Genomic DNA, 11952 nt, shown 5'->3' with positions numbered 1-11952 from the left:
CTTAGCAGCAGTAGCTGAAGACTGGATTTTGAAAAGGAGGAATGCTGGTATCCAAACAGAAAACTGCAAGAGGAGCCCTCTATAGCCCTTGATCATTGACAAATGCCTGCTAGACGTGCTAGTTGACCGTTATTCATCATTGGCCTTTCTAAGTACCTGGTGGAGCTCAGTGCAAGCATAGATCTCCTTCCAGACACGACTGTAGCAAAGGCCTGAGAAGAAATGGTAGAACTTGACCACAGAGGATGTGGTCAAACACTGCTGCCGCATGTTCCTGGATACCTTCCATCACCCTTTCTACGTCTGAGACCTTGTTTCAAACCACATCAAATACAGACAAAAGATTCACAAGGATAACAAGTCAGTGTGCCAGCCCCCATCCCACAGTGAGTCAAGGTCAGTTCAGAGCATCTTGTGAAGGAGGGAGCCTCTTCAGCACTGCTCATTACTTCTTTTATTTGGGAAAATTGTCTGCTGCCCCTTCTCCAAGGTTATAGTGTAGAAATGGACTTGCCTGTCACAGCATATGGAGAAAATACACCAAATAAGAAAGAATACAAAAGTGCTTTTTTCCTGAGATTTATGGAGGGGTGTGACTGCTGGGTAATCCCCTCTCTCCTGTTACCCCTCACCCTCAATGAGGTGTACATGTTTTTTGACCAAACTCAAACATATTGCATTTGGTGAGAAGCCACTATGGAAAAAAACAGGGAGAATGATCTTGTTATCATTGTCTCAGAGCAATGGCTGCAAAGCCATTTTTCCTTTTGTTAGTGGTGATGATGGCTTTCACCCAAGCTTTCCACAAAGATTACATGCTGTGGCAAGATCTGAAAGAATGGTTTCTTTGTGAAATATCTGGCATGGGGAAAAGGTCTGAAAACAGGGATCATAAAAGAAAGCTTATTTCAGTCCTAAATTAAAAAAAAAAAAACAACTCAAACAAAAAAACCCCAACCCAAACCCACAAAAATCACCCCATAAATGGCTGATCTTTCTGAGAGTATCATCGAAATCGAATCCATTCAATTATTTAAAATATTGTAAAGCCAACTTCAGCTGCAAAGTCTACACATCCACTTTCTGATTTCTGTGATTTTAAAAGAGTTCTCTCTCAAATGCTTTGTGAGACCCACAAAAGTAAATAACGAATGTTAAATAGGAGCTTGGGAAACTAAATATATACAGAGTACTGCCAAAAAGCAAGTTAAACAACATCAGGAGTAGTACTAAAGTAAGTTTTGAAAAACACATCTAATCTGGCAGGATTTTTCTTTAATTGCTGCTTGTGTCAGAAGTATAATTTGAAGAACATGGACATGCTTCAGCAATGACTGGCATCAGTAAAATTCTGTTGACATGAATCCTAGCAAATCATTGATAGGAATTCTAAGGGGATTAAGGCCATGAGTTTTACATCTACAATCTGTTTTGAACAAAGATGATAAAAAGTCAAAACAAATGGAGCCTTGCTTAACACAGGAGGGAAAGAAAAAAGAAAAAAAAAGATAGGAGAGCATGGAAGCAAGCAGCCTTCAATGAAAATGTAAATTACAAATTTCCCAAGCATTTTCTTCATTCATTTTCTTACCGGTTGGGAGTCAACAACATCTGATTCGTACTGCTTCTCTAGTAAACACCTTTACTATCTGGCATTCCACTGCCAAGCACCTCTCCTCCCTTATTGTTAGGCTTATTAGACACTGAAACACAAAATCAGAAGTCAGGGAGTGGGAAGAGGCTTGTGGAAGAATTGTGTGGGAAGCCAGGAGCTTCCATTTTCCCCTTCCCAAGCCACAGTGTAGTTTGCACCAGCACAGCCTATGGTCCTCCTGCCTTCAGCCCAACCAAAACTGCTTACAAAGGCTCCCCTTTTGCCATTTCACTGAGGTCAGCTTCAGGTATAGGCAAAGCAAGTACCTGCCTAAAGAGGATACAAGAGGCTGATGGGATCCTAAGCAATCCTGAGATGGCTCAGGAACAGCACAGGCACCATCCCCATATGTGGACCATGGCTACAGCACCGAGGGCTCTACCCTGCTGAGCTGGCACTAAGTGCTTTTGCCTTTTGCCAGGTGTTTTCACGTTGCCTTGGTTGCTTTTTTGACACCTTCTCCCCTGTTCCGCCCCAGTCCCCATGCAGATGGGAAGCTTCCTCCCCTCTCCAGCTACCGCCCCCAGTGAATGCAGCAACTCCTGTAAGGGTCCTAAATCAAGGGTTGCCCAGAACTTGAACATAGTCACAGCATCATCTATGGCTCTGTGACATGCCCACTACTCCATTTCTAGACAGCAGGGGGTCTTTAAACCTGAGGGCATAGGAAATTGCATGGACTGTGGCAGTGGTTCCACAGGGAGAGAAGACCAAGGAGCCCAGTGACATTGCAGTAACAAAATAGCCTCACATGAGCTGGAAACACTACTTAGGCTGCTCTGGTGTTCCCAAAACTGCCCAGGTACCAGAAAAGAAAGATAGAGCTTGCCAAGGACTTTCCATTTGGCAGGAATGTGATTATTGGTAGAAGAAGGCAGATAGAGGCACAACTCCTCCACAGCATCATAAAAGGGATTTATTTTCTGGTTCCTGTGTAAGACTGGGAGCTGAACTACAAGGTCTCCTTACTGTTTGTAGTGCTTCAGGTTCTCGTGGGGGATGAGATGCAGTAATCTCATTCTCTGATTGCCATATTAGTCTAACTGGCTGAGATATCTGTACAAGCCCAGTCCTACACTAGGAATTCGCCATCTTAATTGCATTAGTTTTCCTCATCCTTGAGAAGCAGAGAACACCTATTATACCAGTCTTATAGGTGAGGATACCAGACCTGCTCAGATTTCACTGGGAAAATGTGCCAAGACCCCAGTCCACCTGACCAGCCCATCAGACCCTGCAGTTCATTCATGCATCTGAAGCAGGCATGAATAAGCAAAGGTCCCTGGGCATACACAAGTAAGCCCTCCAGGGTACATTCAGTGAATAAAATGCAACTAGGACAAGTGAATGCTGCTCTTCATAGAGGATCACCATTTGCAAGACAATGATGTGAGTTGTTAGGGATGCTTCAGGCTCATTGCAGATGCAAAGCAGGTCTGAACTGTGAATGCACCTTTACACTTTTCCAAGGAGACTGGACGGCAGGCAGACTATACAGAGCTGTCCTTCAGGACATCCTCAAAATGGCCACAAATGTCAATGCATCACCAGGACCAAGAGAACCTGTAAAGCTAGAACCAAACTATAGACGTTCAGTAATTTCTCCCTAGGGCACACTGTGCCCTACCAAGGTTTAGACTTGTACCTCATTACTGAAGTATCATTCCTTGTCTTTTGAGCACAGGCCACATTATAAAAAACTCTGTTCTGAGCAATCCCTTAGGCACAAGTTCTGGGGCTTATGTTCATCTGACTTAGTTGAACCTCAGAGCTTTTGAATGCAAGTGTTCAAACCATCTTTTGAAACCACTGAAGTGAGAAGTGTGGGGGGGATCTTCATAGCACCTTAGTAATAGATTTTAATGAATTCAGGCAAATACACATGATACATAAACCTGAGGCAACCTATCTCTAGAGATTTCAATTTCTATTTCAAGTCCAAGAAATAAAATAACATTAAATTAAATCACTTTAAGTTGTATTACTTCTACAAATTTTGAATGAAGGTCCATAAGCTTATCCACTTTTTTCCATTGTTTCAGTTTTACCAAAAGCTTTGCTGCCAGGGATCTACTTTAGGCCTAATCTGGTTGACATAAAAGTAACCACAAAACTTACGAATATCACTATGTGCTTGTCGTATAGGAGGCAAGAGTGCAATTCATTCATTTTATATTTTCAACAGACATGAAAAGCAGCTCTTGACTATACAGAAATATAGTAGTTTAATATGGCTTGAATTATTAAAAAAACATCACTCTGTCAAAAGAAACAAACTGACATGTGCCTTGGTACTGGTTAGGACTAACACAACTGAAAAAGGAAATTTCCTCATAATTACCTTTAGAAAAGGGATCCAGTTGGCTTTCTTCTTAAAAGCCCTGGCAGGGTTTAGCATGTCCCAGTTCTCTGACCGAGAAACCTCAGGGTCATAAACTGGAAACGTTCTCATCATCTGCTCTTTGCAGAAGAAGTTTCTAAATTTTCAGACAACCTAAGGCATAAAGGAGATGGTACTGCTGCTATACATGTCCCAAGCTGGATATTAAATCCTAGAGCAAAGTAATACTGCATATTATCAGCCGAAAATAAATAAATAAATAAATGGAGTGACAAAGTGACAAAGGAGACACTCTGGTCCTGTGTTTCCTTTCCTTTGCAGCAGACATGATGAAACTCCCCACTGTTAACTCTGAGGTTTCCAAAAAGAAGACCAGGATTTTCAAAAACACCATCTTTAAGTCAAAGTCAACGGCAAATTTATCATCACTGGCTTCAGTAGGAATAGTATTAGCTTAGAAGATGTACTTTGAAAATCCTGTTCAAGAATTAGTATACCACCGCCAGGTGACAATGAAGGTCATATACATTATTGCCTAGTTGTGTAAACATGTCTGCCTGTGCTTATCTCAGATGGACTAGTCAAATGTTAATTTGATGAAAGACTTAACCAGTTTATGCAACCTAGCCTTTGTCCTTTTCCGCTGACCACCTGTTCTTACACAAGGCCCAATTTGCAAGGCAAGCCATGTGTTTAAAAGCAGTATGTAATTCCCGTTTAATAGTCAGGCATCTCTTTTGGACGCTGGACACAGGCTGGAGATTTTCGATTGGCTTGCCTTTTGGATGACAGAAAAGATGAAAACCAGAATCTCCCTGCTGGTAACCCCTTGAGCTACAGGCAAGGTGAGGTCCTGGGAGATAATGGTGTGTTGCAGCCGACCTCTAGTGGAAGGACCACAGATCAGGGAGACACCAAACAAGGCAGGAAAACTAGAGAAAAACACACGAGTGACAGCTGGGAGAACAAGGGTATGGACTCAGAGCCATGATGCTGAAAATGTGATGAACATCAGCAGTTAAATGTAGTTTAGTGGGAGCAAGATGAGCCTTTCTGCTGCTTCCTATCAAAAGCAAAAATGGACAAAAAATCTTAGTTTTTTATGACATAAAACACTGACTTGTAATAAATGGAACTTCCTTCCATCCTTCTAACGATGTTTTGTTTGTTTGATTGATTGATTTTAGTCCTGAGAAGTCCATTTCAGTTACCAGGTTAAAACGTTGCGTCTCATCAGCTGAGTTCTTGAGATCCTTAAGGTCACAGTCACTACCAAAGTGAGAAAGCAGAAGCTGGAACTGAGGTTTCAGCTCCTCGATTTCAGTGCTGTGGTCAGGCAAAGTGAATCCAGTGTCCTTGTGGCAGGATTCTGCAAAAAGCCACAATCAGACCAGCTGGAGAACATCAACACTAAGCAACATGACTGTAAGATGACTTTAAGCAATGCTCTCAGTGCCCTTTGCTTTGCACCCACCTAATCATAGAATCGTAGAATAGTTAGTGCTGGAAAGGACCTTAAGATCATCTAATTCCAACTCCCTTATTCCTATTTTCTTGTCCTGAACAAATCTATGTCACAGAATGGAAGGGTTGGGGGGAAAACACATTGTATAGATTTTTATTATTTTAATTTCTCTTTTATAAATGTTCTACCCCAGACGACCAGAGACTAACAGCTGTTGCAGGCCAGGGCACCTCCATGGTTCTTGGAGGAGTGCCTATCTTCAACTATGGAAAGGACGCCAGCTAACAAATTCTACTGCCTGAACAGAGTCCTGGCTCAGGGGTGTACAACATTCTTCTCACACACACACCTCCCCAATCTTCACATGCCAAAAGAACTTCAAGTATGTTACTATTTCAGGGTTATCACTCCTCCAGTATCTGATTCTGGCATGATGCTGCTATCACAAACTTCTGAAACAAGAGTGTACTGGGCATGACTGAGTTTGGCCTGGTATCAGTGCTGAAAAGACTGTTGGCAACATAGAACCCATTTTTAGAAGAACTGAAATGTTTTCTCCTTGTTCTTTATCTCATCTCAGGCTTGCTCAAGGCTTTGTAGGATATCAGTACTCCTTCATCCTTGAAGAGCAAAAACTACTATGTTCCTGTAAGTTTTCCCATCTTCCCTTGTTCCAGCTCTTTGACAGGTATATTTAACACTGGGTGGTTGGTTGGTTGGTTTGGTTTTGTCTTAGGCCAAGCCATAACAAACAGCAGCACTTTTTCTGCTACTACTTTCCCAATGATTTTTTCAAGTCCAAATAGGTGTCAACTGATTCTGCTTTACCCAGTACTGGTAGGTACTGCTGATACACACAAAGATCCTAATAGGTAAGTTACAGTTTGCTGAAGTTCAGCAAAACTCATGGGGTTTAGTGGAGCTACATATAATCTAATTTATTATCTCAGTGTTTCAGCAATAAAAGGCCATCTGTGTTTCTATTCCATGCTTTACTTCAGCTTTGTTTTTAATGTCTTGTTTAATCATCTGGTGTTTCATCTATGAAGCTTAGATCTGGATAGCATATGAATGAAGCTTATGATGGTAATATGACACTGTTCCTCAAATATTAGATAACTAGATACTGAAGATGAAAATGAACTAGAGCTCTTCTGAGTTGCTTTTTAATACCAATAAGTGTCTATTCCATGGCAAAACAAATGGCACAGTTGAACTCTGTAACACTGTAGGTCTGTGTCCTCTTTTGTACATTATTAGCCCATGGTATCTAAAATCATGGATCACCCCTCCCTCTCCCATTCTGCTCAGATAAGAGAAACATGGCCTATTCAAGGGGCTTTGTTGGAGAGAAGAGTTTAACCCTCCTTTCCCTGTACCTTAATACTGGTAGTGCTGCACCTCTGGGGCTGTATCTCACCATCATGGGACACCCTTGATGTGTGAGCACCCTTGATGTTAACAGCACAGTTAGACCAGTTAGAACTTAACTAGTTCACTAAGGGCTAAAGAACCCTTATCTATCCCAGGTAATCTGCAGTTTCTCTAGCACTGTTCCCAATCCATTGCCACTGGTGGTTGGGCAGTGCAACTCCAGGCCAGGGCTGTGCCTTGCTCCCCTGTGCAGACCCACAGGCACATCCCATGTGGTAGAGGTTTCCAGTGGAGAAAGGAGACAGGGAAGACAAGTCACAGCTCCTCTACCCTAGCCAGCCCCCTTCTCAACTGCAAGGAGGAGGCTCACATCCTGCCTAGTTCCTAGGAGAGAGGGGTTGTTCTGTTCTCTTCCAGAAACAATCCTGTGAGCTCCCACAGTTCTACACCATTCCCATTCTGAGAAGCATGGGTTAAATCATAGGATTTAAACACTCTGCATCAGGAATGCTGCCTTGCCTGCTAAGTACCACTCACATGGATAACTACATAAACAACATCACTCCCTTCCTTCAAAATGAAGGAGAACTTAAGTAACCACAAGGAGATTTTTCTAGAGATATTTCAGTGTAAGTCCTAAAACAACAGTTCTCTCTTCTTAATTTTTCCAGAATCAGGCTACCCACAAAAATATTTTAAGTAATATTCTTGCAGAAAGTTGGAAGGATGAGTTTCAGGGTTTGGCATAACTGGGACAATATCCTGCATTCTCGACTGGCTCGATCCCGGAAGTATCCTTCTGAACTCTGTTTCTGCAGCACAGGGCACAGTAAGGCCAGAGCAGTGACTGCTGCAGATTCAGGGTTCCACACTCTGGAATTTGGACACCAGATTTCCAGGATTCTTGCTGACTTTAAAAAACACGCTCCAAATTTCTTAAGCGTACAAAACAAAGATGGCAACTTTTTCACTTCTAATCTTTCTCAAAGATTATACATCAACAGGTGCATTATCTGTAGGACCTCTGGTTTTAAAGGAAAGCTGGTAATTTCTCACCATTTCTTCCTAAAGCTCTTGAACAGTGCAAGCACATCAATATTAAAAATACCAGAATTCTTATCAAAAGCACTTAATTTGTCCCAGTTGTCTTGGGCCACATCAGGGTGTTTCTGATCAGCCACATTCATTTTGTGAGAAATACGCAAATGCTGGAGAACCTGGAGTTAAGAACACACCTATTATTCTCAGCCACCTAGAAAGCGTACAAACAGTTCAGTTGCAAATCTAGTAATAAAATAAGACACAAAAGAGAAAAAACAAACCATAGTTATACATTATGTATAATTCCAGGTGTTTATTCACTGCCAATGACTTGTAGTACTGATAGAATAACTACAGAAGCTAGATAAAATAAGTAAGTATTCAGATTTCAAAAGGAGACACTTTAACAAATACTCAGATCTGTAGACTGTTCACTGAGATGACTCAGCTCCTTGACAGTGTCCTGCTCTATCAAACCATCATCACAGTAATAACACACACAAAAAAGGTCTCTTCAAGCTTTCTCTTTCTCCTCCTGGATCTCTTCAAATCAAAGCAGCCCAACACTATCTACACTGTACCCAGGGATCTCATTATTCCACTTACCTAAATTCAGTATTGCCATTGTATTATTTAATTTCAAGTAAAATCAATCTGCTGAAAGAATTGAAAGTCATATGTATACAATCTAGTTCGTTACCTACAAACCTTAGATTTCTTTGACATTGAATTTTATCTTCCTAGGTTTATTCTCTTATCCAAGACTTGAATGTTTCAAAATATATTTCACTGTTCAAAAAATGCTTGTTTTACTTGGAGAAAATGGTGAATGACCTCCAGAGAGTGCAGGCAACACTAAGCACTGGGTGTAAATCATTTGATCTTCCTGTGTCACTACGTTCACTGGATTTTCTTTCCTGTCAGGAAACTTTCCCTCGCTGCTGAAGGTCTTGCAGCCCTCTGAACTGTATCGTTGTATTCCTCCATGATGTGACTAACTCGTTCCTGTTTACGTATATAAAGGAGACACTGTCAGTTTTAGCATTTCTGCATCTTCTTCCCTTACTAGCTAGAAGGTGTTTGCATTCCCACTGCATGACGAATTCTAGTTTTGAGCATAATCTCAAAGGTTTATTTCCTTCCTAAATGCTTACAAACAGTATTTTCAGCCCAGTGAGGAAAAGAGAATTTCAGTCCCAACAGTAAATCTGTCTGAGCAGCTAATACTGATGGAAAGCAGACAGCTGAGAGTGAATGTCTGGAGATAAATCATACTTGGGTGGAAAAAAAGCCATTGCTAACATATCTCTTTTTTATGAACAGGTACTGTGCTAGATATATGTATGCTAGATCCTAGGTTTTGGTTCCCACCTGATAGAGAGAATAAAGGTGTTCCATAGAGCTACTGTGCGTACAAAAGCTCTTCCACCTAAGCATGTGAAAATATTTACTCTGGACTGAGTAATTCTGTCTGTAAAATGTTTGAATAAAACCAGAAATAACCAGCTAATCACACATATGTAAACCTTAGCATTAGAGGAAACTTAAGCAGTATACAGATCATAGAATCTCTATACCACCACAGAATAACACCAAAACAACACCTAATCAGACACCAAATACCACCGTGCTGTTACATTTATCCACGAAGGGTACTTCCCCTAAATTGTCCCAGTGAAAAATATTATTGTGGCAATTAAAAAAAAAGCAGTTACTACAATGAAAATGGCAGAATTCAGTCCACTGGACCTAGAGATTTGAGCTACAGTTTAAAAATGGAAAAGAAAATAACCCACAACACAGAGTAGAACAGCACAAAGGCTTCAGGGAATTCTTACCCCAGCCCACCTGCCCTGGCTTAGATTCCTGTCCTTTAAAGAAAGAGAAGAAATGTTCACATCGTATGAGTCAGCCACAAGCACCAACATCTTCGTGCCCGTTTTCAGGAAGCAGGTTCATACTGTTTCTATTTTCAAGTGTGCACAGTGCAACCTGCAGGCCAGAGGAAAGCTCCCGGACCCTCGCAGCAAGCTGGAGCAAACTACCTGGTGCAGCAGCAGCGGCAAGTTTGCTACTGCATGCTCTCTTCTCCAGCAGCTCTCTAACTCCCTCTGCATGACATCAACCTGAATAACAAGAGGTTTTGCTTTTGTCGCCTGCAAACGCAGCACGTGCTAAATAAATCTCTTTTTCAGGAGCTGTATATCTATACATACAAAAATACATTAAAAACCAAGTGGTAAATACAGGAAAATGTTCAGGCTCTGAATTTAATTGGGAAGTGCAAACAAACAACAAAAACAAATGCTGCAGAGCCAGGGACACATTATTATTTAAATAAAAATTATGCTATTGCTATTTTACTGCCAGGCAAGCAACACCATGACCCCTTCCACTCTGTCTTAACAAGCCCAGATTCCCCAAAACATATCACTTTCTCTGATTTTAATTTTCAGTTACTACTTAGTGAAGAGCAAATAGACTTCAGCCAACACACACTTTAGCCACCTACCTGTAAGCCTTTCTTTGGTATTACCTCCCTTTCTTTTCTGAAATAAGATGCATCTTGGGAATTGCAACAGAACTGCAGGAACAAAAAATGCTCAGCAGGATGTTACAAGCTGGTATAAATCAAACATTTGTCAGGCACGACAGATGGTGAAGCGACCAGTAAGCAAATTTAATGGTATGAAAATTGTACATTACAGCAGCAGAATTTATTTAATTGGCAGACATTTTTTGGCAAACTGTTTTCCTCCACCTCTGCTTTTCATAAAAAGCCCTTAAAAAGTTCATTTGGATGCTTGTCAATTCTATGGACACATACTACAAACCATAACTATGCAGTGGAGTGCCTTGACAAGCATCCTTCACAATTTCATTAACTTCCTAATAGGCCAGTATTACAGAAGGAAGGGCAGAGTAAACTTCTGGAGGAGAGCTAGTTTTTGATTCTCAGGCATCAACACTGAACAATAGGAAAAGGTTCTTCACTGAGAGGGTGGCTGGTCACTAGAACAAGCTCTCCAGAGTAGTGGTCACAGTTCCAAGCCTGTCAGAGTTTAAGGAGCGTCTGGATGATGCTCTTCTGCACATGGTTTAGTATTAGCTAGTCCTGTGAGGAACAGGGAGTTGGACCCAATGATTCCTATGGGTCCCTTCCAACTCAAAGATATTCTATGATTCTATGATCAATATGTTTACAGGAAGAATACAGTTCATAGTCTTTATGTAACTGAATAAAATAAATGCATGAAAATTAAAAACATCAGTGAAAATGTGGCTGTCAAACAAAGGGCTCCAAAGTCTTGTCCAAAAGCAATACACAGGAAACTGCTGGAACATTTCAGAGCCCTAAAGAGGTAAGACTGGGAGGGGGTTTGTGATCAACTACCACTTCCACTGCTCTAAGACAGGAAAAAAGTAAATTTGTTCCTTAAAGATGTTTGTCTGTTCTGTTCATAAAGATGGATGGCCATGATGGATGGTCAGCAACCTCCTATTCTGGCTATCAATGTTTAACTTTTACCATCTTTGGAAAGCTAGAGTTTTAGCCCATTACTTTTTGTAGTGTTCATAAGTACAAACAGAAGCTTATTCCCTTCATCTTTACAGCAATCTCTCATGTGCATGTGTCTGAAGACTTATAATCTACAGAAAATGGACTGGAGACAGAAGTCCAGATCTTTCCTGTTCTAAGTGTCCTACTCAAGTGTTCATCACTTGTTTTCCCCCACATATTCTCCAAGTAGTCTACAGCTTCCTTGAAGCATAATGCCAAACCTGGGTACATTGTCATAGCTAGCATGTGTCTCATCATCGAGGAAAGCAAGAGCATCTGTCGTATATGTGATCATTGTGTTTATATATTCCAGCGTTATGTTTGAAGCTACTTCCTCCTCACTGTAAGAAGGAATACTTGACATGCTAGGGAGGTTTAAAGTTTTGCTTACAATATAGAACATGAAATCAGTTTAGTTTGTTTTGACATTCTCTTTCATTTCAACCATAATTCTGTGGTAAACACACAATGAAAAAGCTACTATTCCTGGCTCCCATGTGTGCATTCAGGTCTTG

Source organism: Neopsephotus bourkii, unplaced genomic scaffold, assembly GCF_033783945.1.
Source record: "Neopsephotus bourkii isolate Nb327-2 ecotype Australia unplaced genomic scaffold, CSIRO-AGI_Nbou_v1 NB_1358, whole genome shotgun sequence".
In the NCBI taxonomy this organism is placed as follows: domain Eukaryota; kingdom Metazoa; phylum Chordata; class Aves; order Psittaciformes; family Psittacidae; genus Neopsephotus; species Neopsephotus bourkii.
The sequence above is the reverse complement of the archived record's forward strand: the minus strand, read 5'-3'. Positions refer to the sequence as shown.